This window comes from Manis javanica, chromosome 2 (genome assembly GCF_040802235.1).
Source record: "Manis javanica isolate MJ-LG chromosome 2, MJ_LKY, whole genome shotgun sequence".
NCBI lineage: Eukaryota > Metazoa > Chordata > Mammalia > Pholidota > Manidae > Manis > Manis javanica.
This window is the reverse complement of record NC_133157.1, coordinates 154,291,791-154,307,951: the sequence shown is the minus strand read 5'-3', so window position 1 is coordinate 154,307,951 and position 16,161 is coordinate 154,291,791. Positions and strand designations below refer to the sequence as shown.

The window sequence follows — 16,161 nt, the reverse complement described above, 5'->3', positions numbered from 1 at the left end:
CCTGTTTCCTATAGGGTAAAGTCGGGTCTCCTTAGTGGGCTTCAGCAGGAAGTAATACTTCACCTGATACAGTATCATTTCTGGGCCCAGCGAATCCCACTGCCCTCCTCTCTTCCCACTACCACTACCCTAAACCAAATTCATCATCTCTTCGCTTATCCTGCCAACCTCTTGATGACCCTTTCTCCAGTTTTTCTCTGCTCCCATTTTTGTAGGCTTGACTTAAAATGCTGTTACAAAATTTCTTATGTCCTGTAACCATTGACTGAATCTGTTCTTCATACATACATTCTTTTAAAATGCAAATCCTGCCACTCTCCTGCTTATCATCCTTTGAAGCTGTCCAATGATCTTAAGCTAAATCCCAACTCCTTAGCAGGGCCAGCCTCTGCCTCTTTCTCCAGTACCATTTTTTCCCAATTCCTTTCTTTCTGCTCAGACTCAGTTTTCACCAACTACCGCACACTGCTCAGTTCCTTGAACACCCCATTCTCTGTTTCCTCCGAGTCTTTGCACACACTACTCTCTGCCTTAAAACATTCTTCTTCTCCTTTCTTCCTGGTCTTCCAATCCCATCTAGCTTGCTCCTTCAGTATAAAGGGTCATAAAAAAACAAAAATGTCATTAGAGAATCATAAATAATTCTCCTTATGGAGGGAGAAAGCAGTTGCCCTCTTAGGGAGGAATCCTGCAGTTCAACTGTCAGAAGAGAACTGCATGAGTAAGACCATAGAGGCAAGAAAGTGCTGGACCAGCAAATGGAAAGTAGAGAGATCTGTCTCCTGCGTAAAGGGAGTGAGCAAAAGACGGGGCAAGAGGGTGGCAGAGATGATAGGAGTATCCAGGCCAAGCTAAGGAAGGTGAAGGACCTTGAAACCCAAGGTAAGGAGTTGAGTGTTCATTGTTAAAACAATGAGAAACTTGGATTTTTTAAAAACTGGTGAGTGACAACCTCTCGTATTTACTTTAGAAAAAATTGTGACCGACAGGGTGCAGAGGAATTAAGCTGGGCCGATGAGTGGCGGGAGGAAAGATGGGGAGAGCCTGGCCCAGAGCGGCAGCGGGCGCAACTTGAGGGAAGTGACCCATCTGAAAGCCATGTGGAGATAAACACTCCTGGGCTTGATGACCAAAGGCAGGAGAGGAGACACCCGGGAATCAGAGATGACTCACGATTCTAGCCAGAATAATTGGGAATATGGTGAGGTCATTAGCTGAGATGGAATCACAAAGGGGGCAGGTTTGGTGGAAGATAATGTATTAGGTTTGGAACACTTTGACTTTAGGGTGTAAGGTCCATGCCCACAATTAAAATCAGACACAACCCTCGTTACAGCATGCAGGGCCTTTCAAGGAAACCACCTATAGACTTGGTTTCATCCTTCCTTGAGAGGCATGTTTCCATGACTCCTAATTTCCATATCCCAACAAAGCCGTCTGAGTTGTTTGCCTTGCCTGCAAAGAAAGAGTTGTAACAGCACAGGGAGAGGGGCGATAAGGTTTGTGAGTGAGAAGACCATTATAACAGAGCCAAATTTGCACTAGAAAATTGGTTTTCTCCCCAAGCTTGTGTCAGTCACTATTCTGTTTCTCTTCCTTCAAGATTCCTCTCAAGTCCCAACTGTCCAATGAGGAGCACCCTGAACACTTGACACAGCCTCACCTCTGCTCTGTACCAAGCCCCTGGGACACTATGAAGCATACATTTTTTCACATAGTTATGCAGTTCCTTCTTTGCTTTTGAACTCTTCAAATGTGTATATCTTGTCTCCTGGGCTAAATTCTTAATTCTTAAAGCTCAATTTATGTCAAACATTTCGTTTTGTTATTGCCACAGTGCCTCATACATACTGTTAAAAAAAATACAAATTGGATTGAAACTGACACCGAATGCTTTTGAGGTGGAAAGGAGAAAGGACAATAACCACAGAGTCCAACAAGAAGTTGAGATGTTGGTTAAAGGAGAAGTATCAGTTACGAACATACAAAGGAACATATTCTAGCATAAGAGGAATGTTTTCCCTCCTCTAATAAAAATGACTTTGCATCCTAAATATGCTTGAAAGGAGAATAATGGCCATTTTAATTGTCAAAGAAATTGTCTTCTCAACTGGCCAAAAAGTCTATTTTCCTGGACCACCTTTTATTTATAAGGACTATTGGTAAAATAAAACACAGAACTTGTCCTTTACAGTTAACTGCACTCAGTTGTACCAAAGAACGTTCAAATGGCAAGACCAAGGGTTAAGTTTTTCACTTCCTTTTATTTCTGTCTTTTAGTAGGTCTACTTTGTGGCCATCATTATGTTTGGCAACTTAAAAGAAGGGTATTTATGACTCAGCTCATGGCATGATTCCCTGGGCAGAAGAGGTGGGACAACCCCAGGGATTGCCAGTGGTTACTACACTTGTCATGGTGGAGGAAGATGTCTGTGGTGGGGTGGGGAGAAGAGGAGGAAGCAGGTTTTGCATTGTCAGTTGACAAGTACTAATTGGTCTCTGATCACAAGGATCTCTCCAGCTGCTCTCCATTAGCACCTGGCATTCTACCATCAGCATCATTATTTAATAGGGTCACCTTTCACCTTGTACAGGAGCACTGGAAGAATGGGATTTTCAACTCATAGCTTTTAATAGGGGGAGCAATTAGGAGTAGGAAAGGATGTGGCTTGAAAGTGAATCAAAGTCTACTCTTGGGAGTAGCATGAACTGTGCCTCTGGAGGTTGGCAAAGATCAGGGGGAAAAGGCACTAGAGTGTTAGCTTCAGGGCTCTATTCCACTCCTTTTAGGGTGTACCTTTCCCCTCATAAGTTTCCCCCAGGAAAGGGGTAAACAGCAGGAGAGTGCCTTCTTGGTCCTGGTGGCAGCAACGCCAGTTGGCTCAGGGTCATATTCCTTTCTAGACTTCACAGGCCTTGCATTACAAAGGCCTGTTGCACAATTCTTAGGAGAGTGGGCATGGGGGCTGAGCTGAGATGAAGGGGAGTGTCCTGCATGTATCAGAGATCTAGGTATGGCCAGATGCCAAGACACTCCAGGTGGAGGCAGCAAGAGAGAGAAAAACGAATGTCTCAGAATCTCTAGTGAGTTTTCTTTTACATTTTTTTTCCTCCCGAGGCTGTTAAAATAGGCTTATCAGGATGCATCTCCTAAGATAATTTGACAGAAAACATTTCAAAAGCTCACTTGACATACTTGTGTTTCAGTCTACTTACTGGAAAGATTTGAGAATCCAATACCCACAATGAAGAATCTGAAACTAAGGATCCTTTTATTCCTCCATTTTTCACAATCAACTTTCTCCTGTAGTTTTATGTTGTAGTATGTGCAAAATTACTCAATATATTATACAATTTTTGAAATTAATATGGAAGCTGCAAGATAATATCACAGCCCTGTCTGCACCCTATGCCATGATGGAATGTTCTTTCCTGTTGGTAACCATTTCATCATGCTCATTTATTAAAGACAATCTGTGTGGAAAACCAGAAACATATGAAAGCTCCTTGCAGGATATATACTTTTCAGTTGGTTAAAAAATAATCTAGAGGCCTAGAAAATATTCATCAAGTCTGTGGAGCTGATGATGACTATGAAAATAAGGTCTATTCATTTCATTTCATTTTCTTTCAGATTTTTGGACTTTAAGCTGATACTAATATTTGCAATGGATTCATCTGGGAAAAGCTGTATCCAGGAAGTGCCTGGGCTCAAACATACAGATTAATTGGAAATGCAAGACATATACAGCTCCACATAAAACAAACCCTGGACAAATCTAAGGCAGATCCTAAATAATCAAGATAATTCCAAATAAAATATGTTAATTAATGGGATAAGTCAGGAAATGCTCATAGAGGAGACATATTAGGCAATAAGAATAGGTGAGTTACCACAGATAGTATTATAGCCACACCTGCCAATGAAGTGTTTACTCCTCACATACATTTAGGGAGTACACATATACATATCACAAAGTACACACAGACACACAAATAAACTATGTAATCTATCTAAGCTAGAAAAGGCAAGACCACAGAAAGTCTATATATTTATTACAGAGCAAAAGCAAAAAGCTTATTAACTATATTAAAGGTGTTTTTTTTTTTAAATGCGCTACTTCAAATCAGGCCTCAAGGCAGAGTAACCTGTCAGTTTCCCGGGTTTTATTGTCATTGTCAGTTTTTTGGATGGGGTCTCAGGTTCTTCTCTTCGACCTTCACCAAAGATTGTTCTGTTTGGAGCTGTGATGTCCAGGAGAGCTTTGATGAATAGTGTCACCTACCTAGAGTATCTGAATTTACCAATAACCAAACCAAAGTGATAAAATGAGATGTCCTCATCTTAGAATAGTCTATCTTGGAAATTGAAATAGTTCAAATATTAACCAGTTAATTCACTCAGCATGAATTAGGGGCAGGGGTTATTGGAGAGACCATCAGCTGTCAGTGAAAGAATTTAAGCTTTAGTCCCCAAGTTAGCATTAACTAGTTCAATGACCTAAGTCAGGACACTTAACTTCTCTATGCTGGTTTCCTCTTCTGGAAAGGAAGATGTTGGAATGCAAAATCTCTTAGTTCCCCTCCGAATCTAAAATTCTATATATGTGACTAACACAATGATCAAAGAATATTATAGTCAATAAATATAAATGTAGATGACAGGATATCCTGTATTTTGTGGATATTATTTTAGGTTAAACCTAAACTTAATTTTCAAATACTTTAAAATGAATAAAGTTTAAAAATTGGACCGATAAGGTTTCAATTTTCAAGGACTTAAGAGGTTGGATCACAATCTAACTGTGAAAATCATAGTGACTTCTCTAGATGGAAGTTGAATATGTGGTAGAATTATTGCACAAGTACATTTGTTTTTATCTGGACCTCTGGATTTATTTACAATGCTTTGGGTTATTATTATTTTAACAGTGTGAGAGTACTGGCCTTACTGCCAAGATATATTTCTTCCTGATGTGCTAGAGGCCAAAGATTGTGACTTGTGGATAGAGATTGGGTTTTCCCCACCTTGTCTTCACAGCTCAGTGACATAAACTGTTATTTTTAGTACAATTCTATGGGTGAGAAAATTATAGCTTAGAGAGGTTGTGACTTGCACAAGGTCACCAAGCTAATTAAGTGAAAGGATAGCATTTACTATAAACCAGATCTTCCAACCAAGCATTTTCCCCAAAACAGGATTTCCCCAGGGTGGGAGGAATTGTCATTTGGTCCCAGAACACACTTGAAGGCAATTGAATTAAGCAACGCTTTGAGTAACGAAGAAGAAATTATTCCCATGGGTCATAAATACTGCTTTACTAACTTCCTAAATGTCTTCATAAAAACTTAGAGAAATGGTTAATGAACACTAATTTCAAACTTCAAAATAATATAATCATTGTCCTTCCACCTGACAGTTCCACAGCTGTGAATGCTTCTAAGGGAACCATCATGGACATGAACAACATTTAGCAGCAAGAGGTTCTTTGAAGTCTGCTTCTAATAGAAAACAAATTAAAAGCTCAACATTAGAAAAGTGGTAAAATGGACTATGTTTAACTCATGAAAATAATGTTGTAGGTGAGGATTTCCTAAACTTTAATCATTTATACGCCATCTTTGGAATATTGTCATCTGCACTAATATCTACTTAACACTGTCCTTTAAATTAACTCACACATTTTTACTGAAATAAGAGAATTTAAATATTATAATTTTTTCATCACTCCAAAAGTGGAAATATAGTTACCTTAAGTGTCAGATGACCACAAAAATAAATATTAAAAAAAAGTTGGGCCAAGGGCCACCTTTGCCCATTAGCATGCCTGTGGCAGTTGCAGCCAAGCCTGGGAACGAGCTGGGACAGGGGCCAGCCCCACCTACCCAGCACACCCACAGCAGTCATGGCCCAGCCACAACAGAGGGGTACACGCAGCCCACACAAGGGATACCTCTGGAGCACCCGGCTCTGGTAGCCAGGGGTATTGTATTTCTGGGCCCTCAGAGGGCATCTCTTATATTAGGCCACTCTTTCAAGACTGGAAGATGTAGCTGATCTACCTTGTAAGTAGGAACAAAAACAGAGAGTTAGGCAAAATAAGGAGACAAAAGAATATATTCCAAACAAACAAAAAAACCAAGATAAAACCTCAGAAAAAGAACTGAACAAAATGGAGCTAAGCAAGCTACCCACTAGAGTTCAAAGTAATGGTCATGTTCTCTGAACTTGGGAGAAGTATGGGTGAACATACCTATCAATAATTACTTTAAATGTAAATGATCAAAATGCTCCAATCAAAAGACATAGAGTAGCTGGATGAATTAAAAAAACAAGATCCATCTACAAGCTTTCTATAAGAGCCTCACTTTACACCTAAGGACACACACAGACTGAAAGTAAGGGATGGAAAAAACTATTCCAAGCTGTGGTAGCAATATTTATATAAGACAAAATAGACTTAACACAAAGACTACATGAAGACACAAAGACAGGCATTAAATAATGGTAAAGGGATCTATCCAACATGAAGATAACACTTGTAAATATTATGCACCTAACATAGGAGCACCTAAAAATAAAAAGAAAACATTAACAGACACAAAAGCAGAAATTGGCAGCAATATAATAACATCCTGGGAATTTAACACCCCATTTACATCAAGGGATAAATCATACAGACAGAAAATTAATAAAGAATATCAGTCTTAAACAACACACAAGACCAGAATGACTTAATAGGTATATACAGAATGTTCCAACCAAAAAGAGCAGAATACACATTCCTCCAAGTGCACACGGAATATTCTTCAGAACAGAGCACATAGTAGGCCACAAAACAAGTCTCAATAAATTTAGGAAGATTGAACTCACATCAAATATATTTTCTAACCATAATATAAAGCAGGAAATCAGTTACAATAAATAAACTAGAAAATCACAAACACATTGGAAACTAAACAACATGCTGTGAAACAACCAATGAGGCAACAAAGAAATTGAAGAGAAAAAAAAATACCATGAGACAGATGTAAATGAAAACATACCATTCCAAGTTTGTGAGACACAGAAGCAGTTCTCAAAGGGAAGTTTATAGTGATAACAAGCCTATCTCAAGCAACAAGAAATATCTCAATTTATCCTTACACCTAAAGGAATTAGAAAAAGAAAAACAAACAAAGCCCAGTTAGTAGAAAGAGAGAAATAATAAAGATCAGAGTGAAAATCATTAGAGATATTTAAAAAATAGAAAAAAATCAGTGAAACAAAGGGCTGGTTCCTTGAAAAAAGAAACAATATTGAAACTTTCAGACTTATCAAGAAAAATAAGGCCAAATAAATAAAATCAGAAATTAAGGAGGAAAAGCTACAAATGATACCACAGAAACACAAAGGGTCATAAAAAACTACCACAAACAATTATACACCAACAAATGTGACAACCTAGAAGAAATTGATAAATTCCTAGAAACAATCTTCCAATACTGAATTAGGAAGAAATAGAAAATTTGACAGACTGATTACTAGTAATGAAATTGAATCAGTAACCAAAAAATTCCCACCAAACAAAAGTCCAACACCAGACGTCTTCGCAGGTGAATTCAATCAAACATTTAAAGAAGAGTTAACACCAATCCTTCTCAAAGTATTCTAAAAAAAATTAAAGAGGAAGGAATGTTTCCAAATTAATTGTACCAGGCCAGCATTATCTGATACTGAAACCATACAAAGATACTACAAAAAAAAAGAAAGGAAAAAAATTATAGGCCAATATCCCTAATGAAGATAGATGCAAAAATCCTGAACAAAATATTAGCAAACTGAATTCAACAATACATTAAAAGGATCATATACTATGTTCAGGTGTAATTTATTCCAGGGATGCAAGGATGGTTCAATATCTGCAAACCAATCAATGTGATACACCACATTAATAAAAATAAAGATAAAATCAGGATAATCTCAATCCAGAATAAACATTTGAAAAAGTTTAATATCCATTTATGATAAAAACTCTCAACAAAGCAGGTACAAAGGGAATGTACCTCAATATAATAATGGCCAATATATGACACACCCACAGCTAACATCATATTCAGTCATAAAGAGTGTAAAGTTTTTCCTCTAAGATTAGGAACAAGGCAAGTATGCATACTCACTTTTATTCAACATAATATTAAGTCCTAGCCACAGAAACCAAGCAAGAAAAAGAAACAAAAGACATCCAAATTTGAAAGGAATAAGTAAAATGTCACTACAAATTGACATAATACTATCTAAAGACTCCACCAAAAATCCTTCAGAACTAATAAACAAATTCAGTAAAGTTGAAGATACATAATCAATACACAGCAACCTGTGTGTTTCTATACAATAATAACAAACTATCAGAAAGGGAAGTCAGGAAGACAATTCCATTTACAACTGCATCAAAAAGAAAAGAATACCCAGGAATAAATTTAACCAAGAAGATGAAAGACCTCTACTCTGAAAACTATAAGAAATAAAAGAAAGAAAATGAAGAAGACAAATAAATGGAAATCTATCACATGCTCATGGATAGGAAGAATTAATATTGTCAAAATGGCCATACTGCCCAAAGCACTATGCATATTCAATGCAATCCCTATAAAAATACCAATGGCATTTTTCACTGAACCAGATAAAATAATTCTAAAATATATATGTAACTACAAAAGACCCTGAACAGCCAAAGCAATCTTGAGAAAGAAGAGCAAAGCTGGGGGTATCATTCTCCCTGATTTCAAGCTACACTACAAAGCTACAGTGATTAGAATAGTATGGTTTTGACACAGGAATAGATTTAAGGATCAATGGATCAAATAGAGAACCCAGAAGTAAACCCATGCAAATATGATCAATTAATACATTACAAAGGAAGCAAGAATATACAATGGGGAAAAGACAGTCTCTTCAATAAATGGTGTTGGGAAAACTGGACAGCTACATGTAAGAGAACAGAAATAGATCACTGTCTTATACCAAACACAAGAGTAAACTCTAAATGGATTAAATACCTGACTATAAGACATGAAACCATAAAACTCTTAGAAGAAAACATAGGTATGAATCTCTTGTATATCAGCATGAATAATTTCTTTTGAGATGTATCTCTGCAGGCAAGGGAAACAAAAACGAAAATAAATAAGAGGAACACATCAAATTAAAATTCTTCTTCATAACAAGGGAAACCATCAACAAAACAAAAAGGCAACCTAGACATAGGTGGCATAAAGGAAAAACATTTACATGTAAGTGTGATGGAGCTGAATTTAAGGCAGTTCTGCTCCCTGATAGCTGGGAGATCTGAGGAAATTAATCTTATTTCTCTGGTCCTCAATTACTTCTTTAGAATGAAGACAAATCATTACCCAGAGGTTGTCGTAGATAACAGATAACATATGCCTATGGAAGTAAGCAGCTATGACTATTCTATTTTTTATCATTAATATACAATTACGTGAACAACATTATGGTTACTAAATTCCCCCCATTATCAAGTCCCCACCACATAACCCAATACAGTCACTGTCCATCAGCATAGTAAGATGCTATAGAATCACTACTTGTCTTCTCTGTACTATACTGCTTTCCCCATGCCCACCCCGCTACATTATGTGTGCTGATCATAATGCCCCTATTCCCTTTCTCCCTCCCTTCTTCCCCCCCCCCCCCACAGGCCCTTTCACTTTGGCAACTGTTAGTCCATTCTTGGGTTGTGTGAGTCTGCTACTATATTGTTCCTTCAGTTTTTGCTTTGTTCTTATACTGCACAGATAAGTGAAATAATTTGGCACCTGTCTTTCTCCACCTGGCTTATTTCACTGAGCATAATACCCTCTAGCTCCATCCATGCTGTTGCAGATGGTAAGCTTTGTTTTCTCCTTATGGCTGAATGATACTCCATTGTGTATATGTACCACATCGTCTTTATCCATTCATCTACTGATGGACACTTAGGTTGCTTCCATTTCTTGGCTAATGTAAGTAGTGCTGCAATAGACATAGGGGTGTATATGTCTTTTCCAGACTGGGAAACTACATTCTTAGGGTCAATTCCTAGGAGTGAATCCTTGGGTCAAATAGTATTTTTATTTTTAGTTTTTTGAGGAACATCCATACTGCTTTCCACAATGACTGAACTAGTTTACATTCCCACCAGCAGTGTAGGAGGGTTCCCCTTTCTCAGCATTCTTGCCAGCATTTGTTGTTCCTATTATTTTCTATGTTGGGCATCCTAACTGGCATGAGGTAATATCTCATTGTGGTTTTAATTTGCATTTCCTTGATAATTAGTGATGTGGAGCATCTTTTCATGTGCCTGTTGGCCATCTGAATTTCTTCTTTCGAGAACTGTCTCTTCATATCCTCCACCCATTTTTAAATTGGATAATTTGCTTTTTGAGTGTTGAGGCATATGTCTTCTTTATATATTTTGGATGTTAACCCCTTGTCAGATATGTCATTTACAAATATATTCTCCCATACCATAGGATGGCTTTTTGTTCTGTTGATAGTGTCCTTTGCTGTACAGAAGCTTTTTAGCATGATGTAGTCCCATTTGTTGATTTTTTATTTTATTTCCCTTGCCCAAGGAGATGCATTCAGGAAAAAGTTGATCATGTTTATATGGAGGATATTTTTGCCTCTGTTATCTTCTAAGAGTTTCATGGTTTCATGACTTGCATTCAGATCTTTGATCCATTTGGAGTTTACTTTTGTGTATGGGGTTAGACAATAATCCAAGTTCATTGTCTTGCATATAGCTGTCCAGATTTGCCAAAAACAGCTGTTGAAGAGGCTGTCATTTACCCATTGTATATCCATGGCTCCTTTATTGTACATTAATTGGCCATATATGTTTAGGTTTATATCTGGGCTCTCTATTCTGTTCCATTGGTCTATGGGTCTGTTTTAGTGCCAGTACCAAATTGTCTTTATTACTATGGCTTTCTATAGAGCTTAAAGTCAGGGAGCATAATCCCCCAACTTTATTCTTCCTTCTCAGGATTGCTTTGGCTATTCGGGGTCTTTTGTGGTTCCATATGAATTTTAGAACTATTTTCTCTAGTTTGTTGAAGAATGCTGTTGGTATTTTGATAGGGATTGCACTGAATCTGTAGATTGCTTTAGGCAGGATGGGCATTTGGACAATATTAATTCTTCCTATCCATGAGCATGGGATGTGTTTCCATTTATTGGTATCTTCTTTAATTTCTCTCATGAGTGTCTTGTAGTTTTCAGGGTATAGGTCTTTCACTTCCTTGTTTAGGCTTATTTCTAGGTATTTTATTCTTTTTTATGCAATTGTGAATGGAATTGTTTTCCTTATTTCTCTTTCTACTAGTTCATTGTTAGTGTATAGGAATGCCATATATTTCTGTGTATTAATTTTGTATCCTGCAATGTTGCTGAATTCAGATATTAGATCTAGTAGTTTTGGAGTGGATTCTTTAGGGTTTTTTATGTACAATATTATGTCATCTGCAAACAGGGACAGTTTAAATTCTTCCTTGCCAATCTGCAGGCCTTTTATTTATTTGTGTTGTCTGAGTACCATGGCTAGGACCTCCAGAACTATGTTGAACAAAAGTGAGGAGACTGGGCTTCCTTGTGTTGTTCCTGATCTTAAGGAAAGGCATTCAGTTTCTTGCTGTTAAGTATATTGTTTGCTGTGGGTTTGTCATATATGATCTTTGTTATATTGAGGTACTTGCCCTCTACACCCATTTTATTGAGAGTTTTTATCATGAATGGATGTCGAATTTTGTCACATGATTTTTCAGCATCTATGGAGATGATCATATGGTTTATTTTCCTTCTTTTTATTGATGTGGTGGATGATGTTGATGGATTTTGAATGTTGTACCATCCTTGCATCTGTGGAATAAATCCTACTTGATTATGATGGATGATCTTTTTGATGTATTTTTGAATTCGGTTTGCTAATATTTTGTTGAGTATTTTTGCATCTATGTTCATGAGGGATATTGGTCTGTAATTTTCTTTTCTGTGGTTTCTTTGCCTGTTTTTGGTATTAGAGTGATGTTGGCCTTGTAGAATGAGGAGTTTGGGAGTATTCCCTCCTCTTCCACATTTTGGAAAATTTTTAGGAGAATGGGTGTTATGTCTTCACTAAATGTTTGATAAAATTCAGCGGTGAAACCATCTGGTCCAGAAGTTTTGTTCTTAGGTAGTTTTTTGATTACCAATTCAATTTTTTTTGCTGGTAATTGGTGTATTCAGATTTTCTGTTTCTTCATGGGTCAGCCTTGGAAGGTTGTATTTTTCTAGAAAGTTGTCCATTTCTTCTAGGTTATCCAGTTTGTTAGCATATAATTTTTCATAGTATTCTCTCAAAATTCTTTGTATTTCTGTGTTGTCTGTAGTGATTTTTCCTTTCTCATTTCTGATTCTGTTTATGTGTGTAGACTATTTTTTCAATTAGTCTGGCTAGGGGTTTATCTATTTTGTTTATTTTATCAAAGAACCAGCTGTTGCTTTCATTAATTCTTTCTATTGTTTTATTATTCTCAATTTTATTTATTTCTGCTCTTATCTTTTTTATGTCCCTCCTTCTACTGACTTTGGGCCTCATTTGTTCTTCCTTTTCTGGTTTCATTAATTGTGAGTTTAGACTGCCCACTTCAGGTTTTTCTTCTTTCCTGAGGTAGGCCTGTATTGCAATATAATTCCCTCTTTGCATGGCCTTCTTTACATCCTATAGATTTTGCAGTGTTGAATTATTTTTATCATTTGTCTCTATATGTTGCTTGATCTCTGTTTTTATTTGATTATTGATCCATTGATTATTTAGGAGCATGTTATTAAGCTTCTATGTGTTTGTGGGCTTTTTGTTTTCTTTGTATAATTTATTTCTAGTTTCATACCTTTGTGATCTGAGAAGCTGGTTGGTAGAATTTCAATCTTTTTGTATTTACTGAGGTTCTTTTTGTGGCCTAGTATATGATCTATTCCTGTAAATGTTCCATGTGCACTTGAATAGAATGTGTATCCTGCTGCTTTTGGGTGGAGAATTCTGTAGATGTCTGTTAGGTCCATCTGTTCTAATGCATTGTTCAATGCCTCTGTCTCCTTACTTATTTTCTGTCTGGTTGATCTGTCCTTTGGAGTGAGTGGAGTGTTGAAGTGTCCTAGAATGAATGCATTACATTCTTTTCCCCCTTTTAATTCTGTTGGTATTTGTTTCACATATGTAGGTGCTCCTATGTTGGGTGCTTAGATATTTATAATGGTTATATCTTCTTGTTGGATTGATCCCTTTATCATTATGTAATGTCCTTCTTTGTCTCTTGTGGCTTTCTTTGTTTTGAGGTCTATTTTTTTCTGTTACAAGTACTGCAACACCTGCTATTTTGTCCCTATTAGTTGCATGAAATATTTTTTTCCATCCCTTCACTTTTAGTCTGTGTATGTCTTTGGGTTTGAAGTGAGTCTCTTGTAGGCAGCATATAGTGAGGTCTTGTATTTTTATCCATTCAGTGACTTTATGTCTTTTGATTGGTGTATTCAGACCATTTACATTTAGGGTAATTATCCACAGGTATGTACTTAATGTCATTGCACACTTTAGATTTGTGGTTACCAAAGGTTCAAGGGTAATTCCCTTACTGTCTGACAGTCTAATTTAACTCACTTAGTATGCTATTATAAACACAACCTAAAGGTTCTTTTTTTGTTGTTCATTTTTCTTCCTCCTCCATTCTTTATATATTAGCTATTATAGTGTGTACTCTTCATTTATCCCTTGATTGACTTTGTGGGTAGTTGATTTGGTTTTGTATTTGCTTAGTAATTAATTGTTCTACTTTCTTTGATGTGGTTTAGTTCCCCTGGTGACAGCTATTTATACTTAGGAATACTTCCATCTATAGCAGTCCCTCCAAAATGCACTGTAGAGGTGGTTTGTGGCAGGTAAATTCTCTCAGCTTTTGATTATCTGAAAATTGTTTAATCCCTCCTTCAAATTTAAATAATAACCTTGCAGGGTAGAGTATTCTTGGGTTCAGGACCTTGTGCTTTATTGCATTAAATATATAATGCCACTCCCTTCTGGCCTGTAAGGTTTCTGTTGAGAAATCTGATGATAGCCTTATGGGTTTTCCTTTGTGTCTATTGTTTTTCTCTCTCTAGCTGCTTTTAAAGTCTGTCTTTATCCTTGATCTTTGCCATTTTAATTATTATATGTCTTGATGTTGTCTTCCTTGGGTCCCATGTGTTGGGAGATCTGTACACCTCAAACGCCTGAGAGACTATCTCCTTCCCCAGACTGGTGAAGTTTTCAGCAATTACCTCCTCAGTGACACTTTCTATTCCTTTTTGTCTCTCTCCTTCTTCTGGTACCCCTATAATGTAAATACTGTTCCATTTGTATTGGTCACACAGTTCTCTCAATATTCTTTCATTCTTAGAAATCCTTTTATCTCTCTGTGCCTCAGCTTCTTTGTATTCTTCTCTAATTTCTATTCCATTTACCATCTCTTCTACTACATCTAATCTGCTTTTAAATCCCTCCATTGTATGTTTCATTTCAGATGTGGAGTTTCTTAATGATTAAATCTCTCTCTTAAATTTGTCCCTGAGTTCTTGAATATTTTTCTGTACCTCCACGAGCATGTTAATGACTATTATTTTGAACTCTCTTTCAAGAAGATTGGTGAATTCAGTTTCATTTGGCCCTTTTTCTGGGATTTGTGTGATTTTGGTCTGAATCAGTTTCCTTTGATGTTTCATATTTCTATGTGACACCGTCTAGTGCCCAGAAGCTCTACTCTCTGGTACTGCTCAGCCCCTGGAGTAAAGTTGGGGCTTGCAAGGGAGTGGTGCTGGTGCTTGGGGGGAGAAAAGAGCTGTTTCCTGCTTCCCGGCTACAGTGCCTGTCTCCAGTCTTAGAGCCAGTGGTGGGAGCACCTGGTGTAAGCCTCTGTGCTTTGCATCTCTAGCTGTTGTCGGCAGGGTCTCCCTCTGGCTGGCCAGCACAGTGACTGCCGGTTTGCAAATTGGTGCTGGAAGGCAAGGAGGAAGGCGCAGCAGGCTGCATTTCACGGTGGGGGGCCCTCAGATCTGAGTAGCCAGCCAGAGGGATGGAGTGCCTGCAGCTCCTCAAAACTCCCAACCTGCTGGGCAGAGCATGCCCAGACAACCTTGTCCACCTATCCCTTTTCTCATGCAGGAAGCTCCATGCAATCCCCACCCTTTCAGTAGCCCTCTCTCTGCTAGGAATCCTCTCAGACTAACCACCTTTGCTTTGTCCCAGAGCAGCCCGATGTGGAGCCCCATCCTCCACAAATGGCCAGAATCTCAGTCTCTCAAGCACTCCACCTGTCCCAGCTTCCAAATCCCACCAACCTCCAGAGCACCACACAATATAGGTTTGTGCTCCAAAGTGTATCTCCAGGGCTGGGTGTTCAGCAGTCTTAGGCTTCTACTCCCTCCCCGCTCTATTCTCTTTCTCCTGCTGGTGAGCTGGGGTAGGGGAAAGGCTTGAGTCCCGCTGGATCAAGGCTTGGGTACATTACCCTTTTTTATGAGGTCTGCTCTTTTCTCTAGGTGTGTGCAGTCTGGTGCAGCCTTCTTTCCTGTTGCTCTTTTAGGATTAGTTGTATTAACTATATTTTTGCACTATATGTTGTTTTGAGTGGAATTCTCTGTCTCATCTCTCCCGTTGCCATCTTGAATCGATCTGAGCTATGAATATTCTGTATTCTGTAAGTGTTAAAAGGCCAAGATTAAAATGTTTTAAAGGATGAAATAAGGCCATTGTGGACTACAGTGAGCTTTGATCTTGGCCTCAGTGATGTTCCAGCATAAGTAAAATCACACAAGTGTGAGTTTCACTTATGTTGGGAAGCTGGAGTCAGATACAGTTTATTTTAATCCAAGGTGAATGAACAGGCCTGCATTTTACTCTCTCTCCTGTCCATATATTATGATGATCTCCATTGATATATCTTGTTATTTTTTGACTTTCTATGAATGGAAAATGGGCTTTGGAGCTAGTCAAATGGGTTTGAGTTATGATGCCTACCTCCTTCCTTCCTTCCGACCTTCCTTTTGTCCTTCTGTCATTCATTCATATATTTATTGAAAGTATGTATTATTTTCCAGGTTCTATGTTA

The 16,161-nt window shown here is 37.8% G+C and overlaps 1 long non-coding RNA gene across 1 annotated transcript in view; it reads left to right on the top strand.

The window, feature by feature from the left end:
- LOC118968307 (uncharacterized) overlaps positions 1 to 4,924 on the top strand; it is a 98,450-nt gene extending 93,526 nt beyond the window's left edge. Inside the window, exon 4 of the long non-coding RNA XR_012128216.1 lies at positions 3,635 to 4,924. This is a non-coding gene — a long non-coding RNA (uncharacterized lncRNA). The remainder of the gene's footprint in view (positions 1 to 3,634) is intronic.
- The last annotated feature ends 11,237 nt before the right edge of the window (positions 4,925 to 16,161 follow it).